Source organism: Zea mays, chromosome 2 (genome assembly GCF_902167145.1).
Source record: "Zea mays cultivar B73 chromosome 2, Zm-B73-REFERENCE-NAM-5.0, whole genome shotgun sequence".
Classification (NCBI taxonomy): domain Eukaryota; kingdom Viridiplantae; phylum Streptophyta; class Magnoliopsida; order Poales; family Poaceae; genus Zea; species Zea mays.
In genome coordinates, this window is record NC_050097.1 from 180,321,642 (window position 1) to 180,343,961 (window position 22,320).

Genomic DNA, 22,320 nt, shown 5'->3' on the forward strand with positions numbered 1-22,320 from the left:
GCCGCCTTAGCTGAGTCCCGCTCAGAGATGGAATAGTGCTCTGAGCAGATCTTAGCACCCCAGAGACTGTTCTCCGGATGGCGCACCAAGCAGGTCGCCTCCCAGCGGTCCGGGTAGACCCTGCGACTGTGCTGGAAGACTACACATCGATACTCGATCGACCAAGTACATCGGTCAAGTGCCCGACGTAGCAGGGTGTCGAGCACATCGTGGAAGTGACACCTGCGAGCAGCGTTGTGAGTGATGGGTTGAGAAACCCATCCTTCTGGCTCCTGGTCAGCAGAAAAGTCGGTGTCGTGGCTCGAGCTGCTGTTGCCACCTCTGTCGTCTGGGTCTCCTCCAGCAGCTACTCCAGGGGCTAGGGCGCTCAGTGGTGGTGCAGGGGGCGCCTCCAGCGGGAGCATAGGGGAGCATAGGGGAGCGCTCAGTGGTGTCGCCACCTCCGTCGTCTGGGTCTCCTCCTGCTGGAGCGAGAAAGAGGAGCCCTGCTGCTCCTGCTCCTGTCATCGACGTTCCTGCTCCTCGTGCAGACGGTGGTACAACCTCTCCAAGTGGCTTGTAACACCCCGGGATCCACAAACACCCCAGAATGCTACTAAACTACACATCTAACATTCATATATAAAATTTCGACAGTGTCTCCTTTGAAAATTGCATAAACGGGGAAGCAACAAAGTATAAATAGATATCATGATAAGAAAACATAATAGACATTAATAATCTGCTAGCAATGGGAAGACGACCATAACGACATGAACTGAATTAACCAGTGCGCACGACTAGTTAAAAACAAACATCCTTTGACAAGAAGTTTCTAATTAAATCATGACTGCGCCTGGGCAGCGTTATTATGAGAGTGAAGGTGTATGTGCTGCTACTTCCCACTCCCCTTGATGAGCAACAAGCACCTGCATTGAGTAATGCAAGAGTGAGATGAAACATCTCAGCAAGCTAATTGTTTTGACGAGATATTTAAACCACATTGAATTAATCAACATTTTAAAAGAATCACAATCAAGATCAGAAATACTTGTAGATATAGAACTCAGTAGTCACAATATAACCAATACCATCTCATTTCCTCGAACAACCACAATAGGTTGTATAACACTTCCCTGCATCAACAATACCTGCAAATATCACTTCAATGTATGCATAGGAATGCAATGTGTAGGTCCTCTATCTTCATACCTCTGAGGGTATAAAATCACATCATCTGCAAATATCACTTCAATGTATGCATATGAATGCAATGCATATGTCCTCTGCCTTCATACCTCTAAGGGTATGAAGCCGCATCGTACCCCTTCTCGGGCAACGTACGATGCTAAGTTGTACTGGTACGGTCGGACCATAGGTCACGACAAAACTTCAGATGCAAATGAGTCATGCAATGTATATGGCATGCTGCATTTATCAATAAATTTCACTTCCTTTAGATACAATACAAACCTCAAATAATACTTTATCTGCCTTCAGATACAATGCAATCCTCAAATAATACTTCGTATGCCTTTAGATACAATGCAAACCTCAAATAAGACTTCATCTGCCTTCAGGGGTGTGAATTAATCTCATGGGTCATACTTGAACCATAATAATCATCAATATATGATAGAGCATCAACATAATACAATCAAGTAAAACATCATCATAGAGTTCAATTATGAAAGAATCCAATAATTCTGCATATTAGAGTGTAGGTGATAGAAATAACATGTCAAAACGATAGCAACCACCGCTACATTCACTTGCCTTCATCGAAGAAGAAAAATGTACTGGACATGATCTGGAGTGTAGCCACCTGCTAGCGGGCATAAAACTTAGTACAAATATTTCACAAACATTTGCCAACAATCAACAAAACACTCCTACACTTGAAACCAAGACCTAGTGGAAAGACTCCCACCGTGAACCACATGATATACAGCAGCAGCGCTGTTTGTTAATTTTGTATCTTTAAAATTAAAACATTGGTGATATCAAACAAATACTCTAAGAGTATCTACACAAAACAATCTACAACTTCGGTATTCAATGGATAATTAAAATCTGCCATCAATATATTCTAAAACATCTGACAAGATAACTGACTGAATCTGTTTTAGACAGCAGCCTAGTTAACTTCAAAATTCGATATCTCCCAAACTACTAAACCAAAAATTATGAAATTCTGCTGAAAGTAAGAACTTTTATCCCTCCACAAAAGTCTCCACAGTTGGAAGAGCCAATTCGGCCATTTACTAGATGAAACCCACCAGTGAACAGACCCACTCATTTTTGTCAGGCAAACAGGAACAGCCACAGTAAAACAAACATAACTGGAGTTTTATAAATCATATGAATACACTATTTAACAATCTGGAAAACTTATGAAATTATCTACAACTTCTTTTACCAACCTACAGTTTAATTATGTTGATAAAATTGCCTAACTCTTAAGAGAACAGATTCTGCACAGAATTATGAGACTGAAAAACTGCTATAATCAAACTGCAATAACTTTCTGTTCTGATGTCCGATTGAGGTGTTCTTCATGGCCACGGAAAGATCTACAAATTATCTACGACTCATATATAGACTTTTTTTTTGAGGCCACTAAGACCATAGAAAACTGACATGAACAGAAACTATCGAATCTGCCATTCTGCAGAAATTAAATTCGAGATCAAAACCTAACCCCACATCTAATCCAACCTCTAATCCTTCAATCCACATGATCCACAACCTCCAAAAGCATATAATTATAGGGAGGAACAAGGATCCTATCCTTACCTAGGGTTTCCCCAAGAAAATCTGCAAGAGATGGGGGTAGAACATCTCCTTGATCCTCTCTTCCTCTTCAATCCATCTTGCTCCTCCTCTTCTCGATCCTTGCTGCGTGGGGGGAGATCTAGAGGGAGGAGGAAGTAGTGGAGGGTGGCTGCAAGGGGAAGGGGAGGGGCAGCCAAGGGTGGGGAAAAGGGGGGGTTGGCGGCCAAGAAAAGGGAAAAATAGGGGGGCGACCACTAGGGTTTTGTTGGAGAAAGAAACGACGCCTCAGATGTCTCTTAACTTTGCATCCAACGGCCCACAACTCTTTCCCCACATCCACGCACCGAAGATAAACCTTTGGCAACATTTTTTGGGATATTACATGGCTAGACTGACCGGTCACTGGACGGCGAAGCGGACGCTCCGCGAGATGAGAGGGTAAGAAGGGGATGACAGACTTCCGTGCAGTGTGTCTAAGACGAGCCATCTATAAAAGACACCGTAAGCATAAGAGTGAGAACAGAACTAATATAACCAGCAAGAAGATCATAAAGAAATGAAGGATTAGAATAAAACACAATTTTTAGCAAGGTATAATATATAGTAGAACATAGGTTTGGTCGATATGACCAACTTTTGAAGGGATACCAAAGTCAAGGCAAGAATAGGGGTCTGAAATCCTTAGGACGACCATTCTACTCTAGGTTAGCGGTCCTACAGTTAGCACGACTTTGATACCACCTATGTCACACCCGGTTTTAGAAGGCAAACCGAATGCGAACCATGTACGTGCCAGGATCAGCAATTCACGTACACAGCAGTTACATAACTGGACATCATCACACAGTGCTCAAATAATAATATAAAAGGGGAATAATAGTCGATTACATCATATGTCTGAGACATCCACATAGTCTTTACAATAATCAAAGTGTGGAAAAGAAACGTAGATACACGCGGCCTTCACAAGCAGCCGACTGGGGGTTGCCGCTAACCCACACCTAGAACTCATCGTAATCTTGGAACTCCTGGTGCTCTCCTTTCATGGCTTCATCCTCTCCTGAGCAGGGGTTGCAATGCTGAGAACTTGGGGATGGGGGGGGGTTTGGTGTGTAGAGTAAGGGTGAGTACACATCAACATACTCAACAAGTGTCCTGTTTGGCTGTAGTGGACTAGCTTTATGTGGGGGTAAGTCAAGCAGTTGCTTTTAGTTGGTCAGATTATTATTACTAGTAGAGAAAGCCAAGTTTTAGAATTAACCCACGTTATTAACCCAAACGTACTCCTTTCCAAACGGAAAGAGTACCACTTACCATTACCAGAGTCAATACCAAAAACCATCAATCTCATTGCCACCTGTAATCCGAACATCTCTGATCAAGTACCACTAATCAATGGAGCTCCCTTGGCCGCTCATAACTGCGAACATGGCGGATATATTAGTTTCATAACACTCTGTAGAGGTTGCACACTTTACCCACAAGCCATGATTCCCTTTCTGCCCGGAGATCATGACTCTCCATTGATCACTACCAAGGTGACCCAGCAGGGTATCACTATGTAGCCTTTACAAAGATTCTCTGGGGCTGTAGCCGCCCGTTAGGTTTCCTAAATGCACCGCACTCCTCCCCAAGGGGCGAACCAACTTGGCAGAGCGAGCCGCATACACCGAGCCCCATTAACGGCACGACGGCTAAGCGAACTACACCTCAGTTCCTCTAATTATTCAGCTAAGGGCATCCCATTCCACCCTCATGGTTGCATTGTTTTCCCGGGCAGTCATCCAACGAACAGGTCCTTACGGAGAGGCACTCGAGAAACCGCTCGAGCCCCCTTGAATGACACAAATATAACATCATAATAAAGAAGGGAAACAACATATCATTGATAAATCTCATCATGTTCATTGATTAGAGTTGAACAATAGCATAAAGCTAAACAATAATAATCCAACCCAAATAGGTAAATAAGGACATGGATAACAAAAGCTAGTCAATCCTTAGGTATAACTGTGTAAATGCGGGAAGTGAATTATAGAATGTATAGGACAAAGATAGGTCATGGGACACTTGCCTCCACCAACCAGCTGCTGCTCAAGGACTTCTCCTGTGAGTTCCTCGGGCTCTTCAACCAGATCGTTCTCTATACGAGCGCAACCATACATACATCCACACATTTAATACAAAAGAACAGTACACCATATAATAGAATGCAGTAAATAAACAGACGTTCCACGTGGGGCTCGCAATTACGGTTAAGAGAGAAAGAGGAAATGACAGTCGCGTCTACGGTCGAGAAGCGATCACGTTACATAATTATAAATTAAACCACTCGTTTATCAGAAGGGCATTAATTTGGACACTGCGTTTAGCATAAAGTAAGGTCATGTTCTACATTTAATCATTATAAATAGATAAAGATGAATGAAAGGGAGTGGTCGCACGGCGAGACATACGACATAGCATTTAGATTGAATTAAGAAGTAAACGACTCGCCGCGCGACAGAGCGCACAACGAGATTCTTGCATTAATCATATATAAATGTTAAGCGTTGCGCGACGAAACGCACGACGGCTTACGTCAACAGAACTATATTTAAAAACGAATCATCGCGCGATGAAGCGCGCGACGCAGCACTGTAATAAATATAAATTAAAAGAATCGTCGCGCGACGAAGCGTGCGACGCAACACATTAATAAATATAAATTTAAAAAGAATCGTCGCGCGACGAAGCGCGCGGCGCAGCACATTAATAAAGATGAAATTAGAATGAACCGTCGTGCGGCGAAGCGCGCGACGCAGTACATTGACTAAACAACAATTAAAACGAGGGTTAAACGCAGCGCGACTATGGTCGCACGCACGAGAGCACGCTGCACGTGCCGAGGGCACGCGAACCGTGTAGGCTCGCGGGGCGCGAGGTCGGGGCACGGGCGCGGGCAAGGGCGCGCGAGGGCGCAGCCGAGGGCACGACTGAGTGCGCGGCGCGGGGACCGGGGCACGGCCACCGGCGCGCGGGGCCGAGGCGCGGGACGCAGGGCGCGCGGGCTCGCCGGGGGTGGGGCTCGCTAGGGGGCCGGGAGGGCGCGGCGCGAGGAGGGCTCGCTAGGGGGCCAGGGCTCGCCGGGGGAGGGGGCGCGGCTCGCCGGGCAGGGGGCGCGGGACGCCGGGGCAGGGGCTCGCCGGGGGGAGGGCCGAGGCGGCGCGGGGCGCGGGCAGGGAGGCCGCGTGGGGGGAGAAGAACGGGAGGGGGAGGAGAGGGAGAAGGGAAGGGGAGGGGGAAAACTCACCTCGGGGATCCAAATTCTGGCGATCTCGACTCCAAACCCTAGGGCACCACGGGGAGAGAGAGAGGTGGAAGAGGGAGAGGGAGGTTACTGCGTGGGAGAAATCAAATGAGACAAATGGATCTGGGGGAGGGAGGGGCGCGCGCATGGGGAGGGCAGGGGGCACCAGGGGCGTGCGGGCCGGACCGGGCCGGGCCGGGCTGGGCCACAATGCAGATCGAAACCCACGACACGCACGACCACTAAACGGAATCCAATCGCGAACCGAAATCCGAAACGGGACAAGACGAACACGCGACATCATACAAAGAAATGCGCTTCGGCATGATGCAACACCCATGACACTTAGGTTTTGTTTATACATGACACGGACACCCGTCACTATACTGGTTTGAAATTGGGAAGAAGGAGCGAAACGGGAAGAGAAAAGAGAGTAACGCCCAAATTTGGTGAGTGAAAAGAAGAAAAAATTCTACCCCCAAATTCAGGGCGTTACGGAGATCCATGTGTAGGAGCTCCAGTGGTCTTGATGTCGTCATCACATTCTTGCTGTGATGAGTGCTTCCCACTTGCTTCCCTACCTGGCATGCTGCACAAGGTCTGTCTTTCTCAAAACAGACATCGGTTAGTCCTAACAAATGTTCTTCCTTTAGATGTTTATGAAGGTTCTTCATTCCAACATGTGCTAGACGACGATGCCAGAGCCAGCCCATATTAGTTACAACAACTTTTGGAACCCAAATGCAAGTCTTGTCCCCCTTGCATTTAGATCCCAATTTTCTAGCAATTACTTTGGCATTTTTGCATAATAATACAAAAGAAGCATTACATGTTTGATACATAGTAGTTGGACCAGTGTAAACTTTCCTAGGTGCACGAGAAACAATATGATTGCGCCTAGGTCTGCTCCTATCATGAACATATGTGGAACTCGATGCAAACATAGCATGTGAATCGTGATAAGTAGGTAAAGCAGCATGATTATAACATTTATCATGATGAGAAACTTTCTTGACATGAGCATAAAGATAAGCATGGTTCTTTTGATCATGTGAAGAATACGAGCTACATGAGCATAAAGATAAGCATGGTTCTTGTTGAAGAATACGTCACTAATGAATTTATCATGTTCCTCATATGAAATATCTTCTTGCTTTTCTAGCAGTCTATCCTTTTCATTAAGAGCATCAATTAATTCATTTATTTTGTCTACTTTAGCTCTATCTAAACCTTTAAACAAATCGGTGTAATCTACTTCATCATCAGAAGATTCTTCATCACTAGAAGATGTATATTTGGGAGTGTCTCGAATACATACCTTCTTCTCCTTAGCCATAAGGCACGTATGGCGTTCGTTGGGGAAGAGTGATGATTTGTTGAAGGCCGAGGCAGCTAGTCCTTCATCTTCGGAGTCCGATGAGGAATAGTCGGAGTCTCATTCCTTCCCGATGTGTGCCTCGCCCTTGGCCTTTCTGTAGCTCTTTTTCTTTTCCCTCTTCCCATACTTTTCTTATGCCTGATCATTATCATTATCGGGCATTGAGCTATAAAATGACCGGTCTTACCGCATTTGAAGCAGGAACATTTTCCCCTTGACTTGTTCTTGTTGGGGTACTCCTTGCGTCCTTTCAGTGCAGTCTTGAAGCGTTTGATGATTAGGGCCATTTCATCCTCATTAAGCTCGGCAGCCTCCACTTGTGCTACCTTCCTAGGTAGCGCCTCCTTGCTGTTGGTCGCTTTGAGGGCAACGGGCTGTGACTCGTAGACGGGTAGTGGACCGTTTAAGGCATCGTCCACATATCGTGCTTCTTTCACCATCATACGCCTGCTTACGAATTTTCCGAGGATTTCCTCGGGCATCATCTTTGTGTACCTGGGGTTCTCACGAATAAGATTTACAAGATAGGGATCAATAACTGTAAATGACCTAAGCATGAGTCGAACGATGTCACGATCCGTCCATCTTGTACTCATGTAGCTTTGAATTTTATTGACCAAGGTCTTGAGCCTGTTGTAGGTCTGTGTTGGCTCCTCTCCCCTGATCATTGCGAACCTCCCTAGCTCGCCTTCCACCAGTTCCATCCTAGTAATCATGGTGGCGTCATTACCCTCATGAGATATTTTGAGGGTGTCCCAAATCTGTTTAGCGTTGTCCAGGCCGCTGACCTTGTTATATTCATCCCTGCATAGAGATGCTAGCAAAACAGTAGTGGCTTGTGCATTTTTATGAATTTGTTCATTCATATGCACATGGTTATCAATACTATCAAAGTGCATTCCATTTTTTACAATTCCCCAAATGCTAGTATGAAGAGAAAATTGGTGACTATGTATTTTATGGCTCCAAAATGAGTAATCCTCTCCATCGAAATGTGGAGGTTTTCCAAGTGGAATAGATAGTAAATGGGCATTTGAATTGTACGGAATGCAAGAATAATCAAAGGAGTAGTTTTGATTAACCGTTTTCCTTTTGTACGAGTAGTCGTCGTCATCCCTTGGTGAAGAAGAGGAGGCGTCGCTGTCGTAGTAGATAATCTTCTTGATGCGCCTCTTCTTATTCTCGTCCCTCTTCTTGTGACTTGAGCCTGAGTCAGTGGGCTTGTCCTCTCTTGGCTTGTTGAGGAGGGACTCATTCTCCTTGTCGTTGATCACCATCCCCTTGCCATTAGGATCCATCTCTTCGGGCGATTAGTCCTTGTTGGGGCGAAGGCGAACGCACTACCCTTCGCTCGATGCCCTCGTCGCCTCGCTGCTTCGACGAAGACTACATCCACAGAGCACGCTCGAGCGAGCCGAAGGCGTCGATTGGATGAAGACCGACGCGGTCCCCCTTCATCGTCGCCGTTGCTGAAAGGGAAATGTGCCCTTGGGCCATTTCTAAGTATTTTGGTGATTTAGTGTCCAACACAAGTGCCTAAGTGTTAAAAGGTGGACAAAGTACAAATCAAGTATAAAGGTATGTTTCTCAGACTTAGTACATTGTTTTAGAGACTAATGTATTGTGTCTAAGTGCTGGAAACAGGAAAAATCAAAGTGAAATTAAAGATGGCTTTGTTCAGCCAAAGTCAGCTCTGTCTGGGTGCACCAGACTGTCCGGTGGTGCAGCGGACAGTGTCCGGTGCGCCAGGCGACAGAAGGCAAGAATTGCCTTCCTTGATTGCACTCAACGGCTCCTAGCTGCCTTGGGGCTATAAAAGGGACCCCTAGGCGCATGGAGGAGTACAACAAGCATTCTCTAAGCATTCCTAAGCACCAAGACTTCGATTCCGCGCATTTGATTCTTTGCGATAGCAATTAGAGCTCCATTTGAGTTGTGAACTCGCTAAGTTGTGTTGTGAGCTCTTGTTGCGACTTGTGTGCGTGTTGGTACTCTGATTTCGTGTCTTGTGTGTGTTGCTCATCCCTCCCTTACTCCGTGCTTCTTTGTGAACTTCAAAGTGTAAGGGCGAGAGGCTCCAAGTTGTGGAGATTCCTCGCAAGCGGGATATAGTAAAGTGAAAGCAAAACACCGTGGTATTCAAGTGGGTCTTTGGACCGCTTGAAAGGGGTTGATTGCAACCCTCGTCCATTGGGACGCCACAACGTGGAGTAGGCAAGTGTTGGACTTGGCCGAACCACGGGATAAACCACTGTGCCATCTCTGTGTTGATATCTTTGTGGTTATCGTGTTGTGCAAGTTCTCCTCTCTAGCCACTTGGCTTATTCGTGCTAACTCCTAATCAAGTTTTGCGGATTTAGTTTCAAGTTTTACAGGATCACCTATTCACCCCCCCTCTAGGTGCTCTCAATTGGTATCGGAGCCGTTCTCTTCAAGAAAGGGACTAACCGCCCGAAGAGATGGATCCTAGGGGCAAGGGGATGGTGGTCAACGATAAGGAGAAGGAGTCCTTCGTCAACGAGCCTAAAGATGACAAGCCTACCGACTCGGGCTCGGGCCAAAAATGAAGAGATGGAAAGAAGAAGAAGACGAGGCGCATCAAGGAGATCGTCTACTACGATGACAGCGACGAGTCCTCTTCTTCCCAAAAGGACGACGACAACGTCTACGAGAATAAGAAGACGGTTAATTCAAACTTCTCTTTTGATTATTCTCGTATTCCTCAAAGTACCAATGCTCATTTACTCTTCATTCCACTTGGTAAACCTCCTCATTTTGATGGAGAGGACTACAAATTTTGGAGTCACAAAATACGTAGTCACTTGTTCTCTCTCCATCCTAGTATATGGGAGATAGTAGAGAGTGGAATGAAATTTGATAGCTCGGATAGTCCTTTGTTTATCAATGAACAGATTCATAAAAATGCACAAGCTACTACTGTGTTGTTAGCCTCATTGTGCAGGGACGAGTATCATAAGGTGAGCGGCTTGGACAATGCCAAGCAGATCTGGGACACCCTCAAGATCTCACATGAGGGGAACGACGTCACCATGCTCACCAAGATGGAGTTGGTGGAAGGCGAACTCGGGAGATTCGCGATGATAAGAGGGGAGGAGCCAACCCAGACGTACAACAGGCTCAAAACCCTCCTCAACAAGATAAGGAGCTATGGAAGCACGCGATGGACGGACCACGACGTTGTCCGCCTAATGCTAAGGTCCTTTACCGTCCTTGATCCACATCTTGTGAACAATATTCGTGAGAATCCTAGGTACACGAAGATGACGCCCGAGGAGATCCTTGGAAAGTTCGTAAGCGGGCGGATGATGATCAAGGAGGCTAGATACGTCGACGATGCATTAAATGGTCCAATCCAAGAGCTTCAAACTATTGCTCTCAAGGCAACAAGGAGCAAGGAGGCACTACCTAGCAAGGTGGCGCAAGTTGAGGCGGTCGGGCTTAATGATGAAGAGATGGCCCTCATCATCAAGCGATTCAAGACGGCGCTAAAGGGTCGCAAGGAGCACCCCAACAAGAACAAGACGAAGGGGAAGCGCTCCTGCTTCAAATGTGGTAAGATTGGTCATTTTATCGCTAATTGTCCCGATAATGATAGTGACCAGGAAAAGAAGAGTGGAAAGCGGGAAAAGAAGAAGAACTACAAGAAGGCGAAGGGCGAGGCACATCTTGGAAAGGAGTGGGATTTGGATTGCTCCTCGTCCGACTCCGACAACGAAGGACTCGCCGCCACCGCCTTCAACAAGTCATCCCTCTTCCCCAACGAGCAGCACACATGCCTCATGGCAAAAGAGAAGAAGGTATGTACTCGAAACAATACTTATGCTTCTTCAAGCGAGGATGAGTCTAGTGATGATGATGAAATAGACTATTCATGCTTATTCAAGGGCTTAGATAGAACTAAGATTGATAAGATTAATGAATTAATTGATGCGTTGAATGATAAGAATAGACTACTAGAAAAACAAGAGGACCTCTTATATGAAGAGCATGATAAATTTGTTAGTGCACAAAATTCTCTTGCTCTAGAAGTTAAAAGGAATGAAATGCTCTCTTGTGAACTATCTACTTGTCATGAAACCATTTCTACTTTAAAAGGTGTTAATGATGATTTAAATGCTAAACTAGAAGTAGCAAATAAACCTAACTCTTGTGTAGAACATGTTAAGATTTGCAATAGGTGCAAAGATTTTAATGTTGATGCTTGTAGTGAACACCTAGTTTGCATCTCTAAATTAAATGATGAAGTGGCTAGTCTTAATGCCCAACTTAAGACTAGCAAGAGTGATTTTGATAAACTAAAATTTGCTAGGGATGCCTACACGGTTGGTAGACACCCCTCAATTAAGGATGGGCTTGGCTTCAAGAGGGAAGCCAAGAACTTGACAAGCCATAAGGCTCCCATCTCCATCACGGAGAAAGGGAAGGCCCCTATGGCAAATAATGTGCAAAAGAACCATGCTTTCTTATACCATGATAGGAGATATTCTAGAAATGTTCACCATGATAGAAGTTGCAATGATATTGTTTCACATGCTTATGATTCAACTGCAATGTTTGCTTCAAGTTCTTCTATTATGCATGATAAAAATTTAGCTAGGAGAAATGCTATTAATCGCATGCCTAGAAGAAATGTTGTTCATGTGCCTAGGAAAACAAATAGTGAACCTTCTACAATTTATCATGCTTTAAATGCTTCCTTTGCTATTTGTAGAAAGGATAGGAAGATAGTTGCTAGAAAATTAGGGGCAAAATGCAAGGGAGATAAAACTTGCATTTGGGTCCCTAAAGCTATTTGTACTAACCTTGTAGGACCCAACATGAGTTGGGTACCTAAGACCCAAGCCTAAATTTGCCTTGCAGGTTTATGCATCCGGGGGCTCTAGCTGGATTATTGACAGCGGATGCACAAACCACATGACAGGGGAAAAGAGGATGTTCTCTTCCTACGTCAAGAACAAGGATCCCCAAGATTCAATCATATTCGGTGATGGGAACCAAGGCAAGGTGAAAGGGTTAGGAAAAATTGCTATTTCATCCGAGCACTCTATTTCTAATGTGTTCTTAGTTGAGTCGCTTGGATATAACTTGTTGTCTGTAAGTCAATTATGTAATATGGGGTATAATTGTCTATTCACAAATGTAGATGTGTCTGTCTTTAGAAGAAGTGATGGTTCATTAGCTTTTAAGGGTGTATTAGACGGCAAACTTTATTTAGTTGACTTTACAAAAGAGGAGGCCGGTCTAGATGCATGCTTAATTGCTAAGACTAGCATGGGCTGGCTGTGGCATCGCCGCTTAGCACATGTGGGGATGAAGAACCTTTGCAAGACTCTAAAGGGAGAACACGTGATAGGTCTAACTAATGTTACTTTCGAAAAAGATAGACCTTGTGCAGCTTGTCAAGCAGGGAAACAGGTGGGAAGCTCTCATCATGCCAAAAATGTGATGACAACATCAAGACCCCTGGAGTTACTTCATATGGACCTCTTCGGACCCGTCGCCTATCTAAGCATAGGAGGAAGTAAGTATGGTCTTGTTATAGTTGATGATTTTTCTCGCTTCACTTGGGTATTCTTTTTGCAGGATAAATCTGAAACCCAAGGGACCCTCAAGCGCTTCCTAAGGAGAGCTCAAAACGAGTTTGAGCTCAAGGTGAAGAAGATAAGGAGCGACAATGGGTCCGAATTCAAGAACCTTCAAGTGGAGGAGTATCTTGAGGAGGAAGGAATCAAGCACGAGTTCTCCGCTCCCTACACACCATAGCAAAATGGTGTGGTAGAGAGGAAGAACAGGACGCTTATAGACATGGCGAGGACGATGCTTGGAGAATTCAAGACCCCCGAGTACTTCTGGTCAGAAGCCGTGAACACGGCTTGCCACGCCATCAACCGGGTCTACCTTCATCGCCTCCTCAAGAAGACTTCGTATGAGCTACTAACCGGTAACAAACCCAATGTTTCGTATTTCCGAGTTTTTGGGAGTAAATGCTACATTCTAGTGAAGAAGGGTAAGAATTCCAAATTTGCTCCCAAAGCGGTAGAAGGGTTTTTGTTAGGTTATGACTCAAATACAAAGGCGTATGGGGTCTTCAACAAATCATCGGGTTTGGTTGAAGTCTCTAGCGACGTTGTATTTGATGAGACTAATGGCTCTCCAAGAGAGCAAGTTGTTGATCTTGATGATGTAGATGAAGAAGACGTTCCAACGACCGCAATGCGCACCATGGCGATTGGAGATGTGAGGCCAATGGAACAAAAGGAGCAAGATCAACCTTCTTCCTCAACAATGGTGCATCCCCCAACTCAAGAAGATGAACAGATTCATCAAGAGGAGGCGTGTGATCAAGGGGGAGCACAAGATGATCAAGTAATGGAGGAAGAAGCACAACCGACACCTCCAACTCAAGTCCGAGCGATGATTCAAAGGGATCATCCCGTCGACCAAATTTTGGGTGACATTAGCAAAGGAGTAACTACTCGGTCTCGATTAGTTAATTTTTGTGAGCATTACTCCTTTGTCTCTTCTATTGAGCCTTTCAGGGTAGAGGAGGCCTTGCTAGATCCGGACTGGGTGTTGGCCATGCAAGAGGAGCTCAACAACTTCAAAAGAAATGAAGTTTGGACACTGGTGCCTCGTCCCAAGCAAAATGTTGTGGGAACCAAGTGGGTGTTTCGCAACAAACAAGACGAGCACGGGGTGGTGACAAGGAACAAGGCTAGACTTGTGGCAAAAGGTTATGCCCAAGTCGTAGGTTTGGACTTTGAGGAGACTTTTGCTCCTGTGGCTAGGCTAGAGTCCATTCACATTTTGCTAGCATATGTCGCTCACCATTCTTTCAGGTTGTTCCAAATGGATGTGAAGAGCGCTTTCCTCAACGGACCAATCAAGGAGGAGGTGTACGTGGAGCAACCCCCTGGCTTCGAGGATGAACGGTACCCCGACCACGTGTGTAAGCTCTCTAAGGCGCTCTATGGACTTAAGCAAGCCCCAAGAGCATGGTATGAATGCCTTAGAGACTTTTTAATTGCTAATGCTTTCAAGGTTGGGAAAGCCGATCCAACTCTTTTTACTAAGACTTGTAATGGTGATCTTTTTGTGTGCCAAATTTATGTCGATGACATAATATTTGGTTCTACTAACCAAAAGTCTTGTGAAGAGTTTAGCAGGGTGATGACTCAAAAGTTTGAGATGTCGATGATGGGCGAGTTAAGCTATTTCCTTGGGTTCCAAGTGAGGCAACTCAAGGATGGGACCTTCATCTCCCAAACAAAGTACACGCAAGACTTGATCAAGCGGTTTGGGATGAAGGACGCCAAGCCCGCAAAGACTCCAATGGGAACCGACGGACACACCGACCTCAACAAAGGAGGTAAGTCCGTTGATCAAAAGGCATACCGGTCTATGATAGGGTCTTTACTTTATTTATGTGCTAGTAGACCGGATATTATGCTTAGCGTATGCATGTGTGCTAGATTTCAATCCGATCCAAGGGAATGTCACTTAGTGGCGGTGAAGCGAATTCTTAGATATTTAGTCGCTACGCCTTGCTTCGGGATCTGGTATCCAAAGGGGTCTACCTTTGACTTGATTGGATATTTAGACTCCGACTATGCTGGATGTAAGGTCGATAGGAAGAGTACATCGGGGACGTGCCAATTCTTAGGAAGGTCCCTGGTGTCTTGGAGTTCTAAGAAACAAACTTCTGTTGCCCTATCCACCGCTGAGGCCGAGTACGTTGCCGCAGGACAGTGTTGCGCGCAACTACTTTGGATGAGGCAAACCCTCCGGGACTTTGGCTACAATCTGAGCAAAGTCCCACTCCTATGTGATAATGAGAGTGCTATCCGCATGACGGATAATCCTGTTGAACACAGCCGCACAAAGCACATAGACATCCGGCATCACTTTTTGAGAGACCACCAGCAAAAGGGAGATATCGAAGTGTTTCATGTTAGCTCCGAGAACCAGCTAGCCGATATCTTTACCAAGCCTTTAGATGAGCAGACCTTTTGCAAGTTGCGTAGTGAGCTAAATGTCTTAGATTCGCGGAACTTGGATTGATTTATAGCATACATATGTTTTATGCCTTGATCATGTTCCTTATGCATTTCGTTGTTCATTTATGGTGCTCAAGTTGTACAAACACTCCCCGGACCTCACAAGTCCTTTTGCAAGTGATGCACACATTTAGGGGGAGATGTGCTACAACTTGACCCTTTGAGACTAACCATGTGCTTGAGTTTGCTTGATTTAGTCTCAAAGATGGATTGAAAGGAAAAGGTGGACTTGGACCATGCAAGACTTCCACTGCACTCAGATGAAAGAGTAACTTATTCCAAGTTCATCTCTATACTCTTATTGCCTTTTTACTCTTAGTTGAAAATTTTGGTGAGGCAATGGGGTTAAAGGGCCAAAAGTGATCCCGTTTTGGTGCTTGATGCCAAAGGGGGAGAAAATAAGGCCAAAGCAAGAAATGGATCAGCTACCACTTGAGAATTTTGAAAAGGTAGAGTTAGAGTTTTTGTTTGTCAAAATACTCCTAGTTGTCTCATTTTATCAAAAGTTGATCTCTTGTGGGGAGAAAACTTAATTATGGGAAAAAGGGGGAGTTTTTGAATCATTGATCAATTTCTCGTGAAATATCTCTCTTTATGTTTCAACATGTGTGTTTGACTTAGAGATAGGAAATTGAGTTTGATTTGCAAAAACAAACCAAGTGGTGGCAAAGAATGATCCATATATGTCAAATTTGAATCAAAACAATCTTGAGTTCTTATTTGAAGTGATTTTGCACTTGTTCTACTTGCTTTATGTTGTGTTGGCATAAATCACCAAAAAGGGGGAGATTGAAAGGGAAATGTGCCCTTGGGCCATTTCTAAGTATTTTGGTGATTTAGTGTCCAACACAAGTGCCTAAGTTTTAAAAGGTGGACAAAGTACAAATCAAGTATAAAGGTATGTTTCTCAGACTTAGTACATTGTTTTAGAGACTAATGTATTGTGTCTAAGTGCTGGAAACAGGAAAAATCAAAGTGAAATTAAAGATGACTTTGTTCAGCCAAAGTCAGCTCTGTCTGGGTGCACCAGACTGTCCGGTGTGCCAACGGTCAGCCGAGCCAACGGTCGGCCGCGCGATCCGCGCGAGACACGTGGCCGAGCCAACGGTCGGAAGGGGGCACTGGACTGTCCGGCGTGCACCGGACAGTGTCCGGTGCGCCAACGGCTCCAAAGCGCCAACGGTCGGCTTCGCAAAGAAGGAAAGAAATCCGCACCGGACAGTGTCCGGTGGTGCACCGGACTGTCCGGTGCGCCAAGCGACAGAAGGCAAGAATTGCCTTCCTTGATTGCACTCAACGACTCCTAGCTGCCTTGGGGCTATAAAAGGGACCCCTAGGCGCATGGAGGAGTACAACAAGCATTCTCTAAGCATTCCTAAGCACCAAGACTTCGATTCCGCGCATTTGATTCTTTGCGATAGAAATTAGAGCTCCATTTGAGTTGTGAACTCGCTAAGTTGTGTTGTGAGCTCTTGTTGCGACTTGTGTGCGTGTTGGTACTCTGATTTCGTGTCTTGTGTGTGTTGCTCATCCCTCCCTTACTCCGTGCTTCTTTGTGAACTTCAAAGTGTAAGGGCGAGAGGCTCCAAGTTGTGGAGATTCCTCGCAAGCGGGATATAGTAAAGTGAAAGCAAAACACCATGGTATTCAAGTGGGTCTTTGGACCGCTTGAAAGGGGTTGATTGCAACCCTCGTCCATTGGGACGCCACAACGTGGAGTAGGCAAGTGTTGGACTTGGCCGAACCACAGGATAAACCACCGTGCCATCTCTGTGTTGATATCTTTGTGGTTATCGTGTTGTGCAAGTTCTCCTCTCTAGCCACTTGGCTTATTCGTGCTAACTCCTAATCAAGTTTTGCGGATTAAGTTTCAAGTTTTACAGGATCACCTATTCACCCCCCCCTCTAGGTGCTCTCAGTTGCAAGATGAAGGCTCTGTCGAATTCTACGAGTCTCACGTCGTCACCGCACCAGTAGGCCCATGCGGAATTCGGCCCATTGTAACGGGCCCCGCGCGGAGAAGCGTATTACGGGCCGCGTTTGTAATAGCCTTTACTGTAATGACTGACTGTAACCTCCCCCATGGGAATATTCTAGGGATAAACTGGGTACTCGAGGGCACAAACGTCTTTGGCAAGGGACGGGTGATCACTCGAGTGCCTATAAATACCCCCGTACTGTGCCCTCACAGGGGCAGATTAACAAAACTATTGCCATCCCACGACGAACTTTGCCAGCACTCTTTTCACTTTGACATTGGATCTACTTGCCCAGGAGAGCAAGTTCCAACATTTGGCGCCCACCGTTCATGCTACAAAAAACAACACGTGATGGCCCCCAAGCGAGCTAGTTCGAAGGCAGCCCCATCCATCGACGAAGCAGCAAAGGCAGCGCTGCTGGCTGAGAAAAAAGGCAAGGCCCTCGTGGACAACACCCCCCAAGAGGCCTTCAAAGACGAAGCTGTTAGCAAAAGACAGCGCCAAGAACACCCCACCCCCGAAGGCACCCTACGCACCTGCAGCTCAAGAGGCGTACCGCAAGCACCACCACCAGGTTTCGCTCCACTAGAGGGAGACGGCGAAGTCATCGGCATCTCAGCCGAAGACCAGTTACAGCTGTGGGCCCTGCGCATCAAGAACCACAACCTCCAAAAACAGAAAGAAATCCTCGAGGCCAAGCGCCAACGTGTCACCGTGTAGGCCAAGGTGCGCCATATGATACAGGATGAGGAGCAGAGAGCTCGTGAGCTAGATCAAGAAATCGCGCTCATGCAAGGCGAGGGCCAGTACAATCTGCAGCACGGACCACCCCACCAGCAGCGCGTCCAAGCCGGAGACCCATTCATACAACATCGCGGCCCTTTAATTCTGCACACCACATCTTTCCAAGGTATCTATTACCTCGATGAGCGAAGCCCCTTGGCTCTGCAACTCCAAGCATCGCCTTGGCCCGCCAACTTCAGGGCTGGCACTACCCAAATACAACGGCAGCACTGACCCGACACAATACATCATGAGTTACTAGGTCGCCGTCGCATCGTCAGGAGGGGAAGACGCCACAATGGCCAAATCTTTCATCATCGCGCTCGAAGCCCCGACCTTGACTTGGTACACCAGGTTACCGCCACTGTCCATTGACTCATGGAAAGGCCTCCGCGACAAGTTCTTGCTCAACTTTCAAGGGTACCTACCTGACACCGATGCCATGGCCGAGTTATCCCTCTGCAAACAGCAAGAGAAGGAAACCCTTCACGAGTACTATAGAAAAATCCTAACCCTCAAGTCGCAACTGTCATCGGTCGACGACCACATCACGATCCATTACGCCATCAGCGGCCTTCGGGCTAGCGTCATGTATAGTCACTGCATCCGGGACCCACCCAAAAATCTCCAAGAGTTGTACCAACTTTTCGAGAAGTATTCCAGGTCCGAAGAGCTGCATCAACGAAAGGTTGAATCTCAGAGGAAGCCTAAGGACCCCCCATAGTCCAGCAGAACCTAGACCAAGCCTTCGCAACCAGACTCCAGATGTGACAGCCGCAGTCACCAGCAGGTGCACAACATAGCCAATCAGCACCCAACCGGAGAAACTACTCGCCATCAGGAATACCCTCCCCAAGGCCACGACAATGGCACCAGAGGGAGAGGCCGAGGACGAACGCAGCAGCTGCGCAGATTCTACTGTCTGTTTCATGGCGAGGACTGCGTGCACCCAACAAGGAATTGTCCAGAAACAAAGGCCACCAGGGATAGAATGTCCAAAGCTCAGCCAACCGACAACAAGAGGGTTGTTACGTACACATACCACCACCAACAACAACAACCCTACAACAACGGGCCTCCAAATACACCCAACCACGTGTACCAGCACCGCCAGGAAGTGTAGATTCTGCCACCACAGCCTCCGCATCACCCAAATCCACAACACCATAACCCCCCCAAGCACTCAAGCAGGGAGACTTCGCCAAACAACCATATCGCGGAGTCATCCACATGATCACCGGAGGGTCCAGCGTGGACTTCGAAACGAAGCGGCAGAAAAGGGACCACTACCGAAGTGTGAACCACGTCACCCTCACCGGCCCAGTGGTACAAACAAGGTGGTCTCATGTACCACTCACCTTCGACGCCAGAGACGTTGATCTGCGCAGCGCCCCTCACGTCGACGCCATGGTGATCAACTGTAGTGTAGCCAGCTGGGACCTACATAAAGTCCTGGTCGACAACGGCAGTCAAGCTAACATCATCTTCCTGCACGTCTTCGATTGCATGGGCATAAGCCATAGCTTACTCAAACCTTCGGACAACCCCCTATATGGCTACGGCGGTAAAGGCACCTTCCCCGTCGGCAAGATAGAGCTACCCCTCTCATTTGGTGTAGCACCCAATGCACGAAGTGAGTAGGTCACTTTCGACATCGTCGACATGGTATACCCATACAACGCCATAATGGGCCGAGGCTCCATCAACAAATTTGAAGCTGCCATTCATGGACTCTACCTCTGCATGAAAATCCCAGGTCCGCAAGGTGTGATCACAGTTTATGGCAACCAACAGACTGCGTGCAATATTGAAAGGGACTTCATCCTAGGGCAACGGAATGTACACTGCCTCACGGCACAGCGCGAAGGCTTTAAAGAGACCCGCCCAGTCGCCGGCGAAAAAGTAAAGGCCCAGCTACAAAGCACTAACGGAACGAAGACAGTGCCCCTCGACCCGGCTATGCCTAAGCAAACGATCGTAATAAGCGAAGACCTAACCTCGCAAGACGAGGAAAACTCATCTCTTGCCTCTCCTGAAACAAGGACGTCTTCGCTTGGTCTGCCCTCGATCTGGTCGGGGTCAGCCGCACCATCATAGAGCACTGCCTAGGCATCGACCCTTCGGTGCGCCAGAAAAAGCAACGACTGCGCAAAATTTTTGACGAGAAGACTGAAGCTACCAAGGCCGAGGTGCACCACCTGTCGGAAGCCAACTTCATCGAGCCAATTTCTTATCCTAGATGGCTCGCTAACGTGGTCATGGTGCAAAAGAAAAGCGGCAAGTGGCGCATGTGCATAGACTTCACCAGCCTCAATAAGGCTTGTCCCAAGGACAACTTCCCCCTGCCATGGATCGACAAAATAGTCGATAGCGCGACTGGATGCGAAGTCATGTCCCTCCTCGAATTCTTCTCAGGTTACCACCAGATATACATGAAAGAGGAAGACAAGGCCAGCACAAGCTTCATCACACCCTTCGGCACGTACTGCTTTATCAGGATGCCAGAAGGCCTCAAAAACATCGGGTCAACCTTTTCTCGCCTCACCAAGAGGGTCCTCGAAGGTCAAGTCGGTCGCAACATTTTCACCTACGTAGACGACATCGTCATCGCAAGCAAAAACAAAGAGGACCACCTGGCCGACCTCGCAGAAACCTTCGCTAATATGCGCGATGCACGACTTCGGCTCAACCCCGAGAAGTGTGTCTTTGGAGTTTGCCAGGGGAAGATACTTGGTTACCTAGTATCGCACCGAGGGATCGAGGCCAACCCAAGCAAGATCCAAGCGATCATCAATATGACACCCCCGCAGTCAGCCAGGGATGTCCAGCGACTGACAGGCAGATTGGCCGCCTTGAACAGATTCATCCCCAAATCCGCAGAGCGCAGTCTACCCTTCCTCAAGACATTGCGTGGCGCAAAAGACTTCGCTTGGGGACTAGAGGAGGCGGCGGCCTTCGAGTCGCTCAAGCCACACCTGTCCGACTTAGCAACTCTTGCTAGCCTCGACCCTTCGCTGCCTCTTCATCATTACATTGCAGCCTCGCCATGTGCAGTCAGCGCAGCATTAATCCAAGAGTAGGACAGAGAGGGCATGACCCAACAGTGCCCAGTGTACTATGTCTATGAAGTCCTCACGGCTTATAAGTGCAATATGACTGAGCTAGAAAAAATTTCATATGCAGTCGTCATGGCATCGCGCAAGCTGCGCCATTACTTCGAGGCATTCAAAGTATGGGTCACTTTGGACAGGGGTCTGGGAGAATTGTTCAGGAACCCGAAGGCATCCGTCCGAATCGCCAAATGGGCAGCCGAACTCTCCGGGTACCACATGACCTTCGAGCCCAGAACAACGATTAAATCACAAGTCCTGGCAGACTTCATCGTTGACTGGAAAGGACCAACAAGGCAACAAGAAGAGTCTCCATAGAAAGTGTGGACCATCCACTGCGATGGCGCGTGGTGCCATGTGGGGCAGGCGCCGCATCGATCATCACATCACCCGCAGGCGTCAAGTACAGATACGCAGCACGACTCAGCTTCGCCTTGGAGTCCGACAGATGCACTAACAATATAGCAGAGTATGAAGCTGTCATCCTGGGACTCCGCAAATTGCGAGCACTCGGTGTCACTACATGCATAATTAGGACAGATTCCAAAGTAGTCGTCGGCCAGGTCGAGAAGGAATACTCATCGAAAGACCCCGCACTCATGCAGTATCTCACAACCGTCTGTAGTCTCGAGAGACAACTCAAGGGTTTCACTCTACAGCATATCAACCGTGCCAAGAACGAAGAGGCCGACGCGTTGGCTAAAGCAGCGGCTAAGGGCGAGGCCTTGCCCTCCAACGTGTTCTACCATGTCATCGGCACACCAGCTGTCCACAACCCAGAAGGTTTACAAATAACTCAGGACGTCGAAGGCCACCGCATAGTCAACCTCATCATGGTCGAAGATTGGCAGGCCCCAATAACTCTGTATCTGCAAGGCAACTACCATCCAAGCAATCGCAATGAGGCCAAACGACTAAAGCATAGAAGCCGGGACTTCGCATTAGTCGA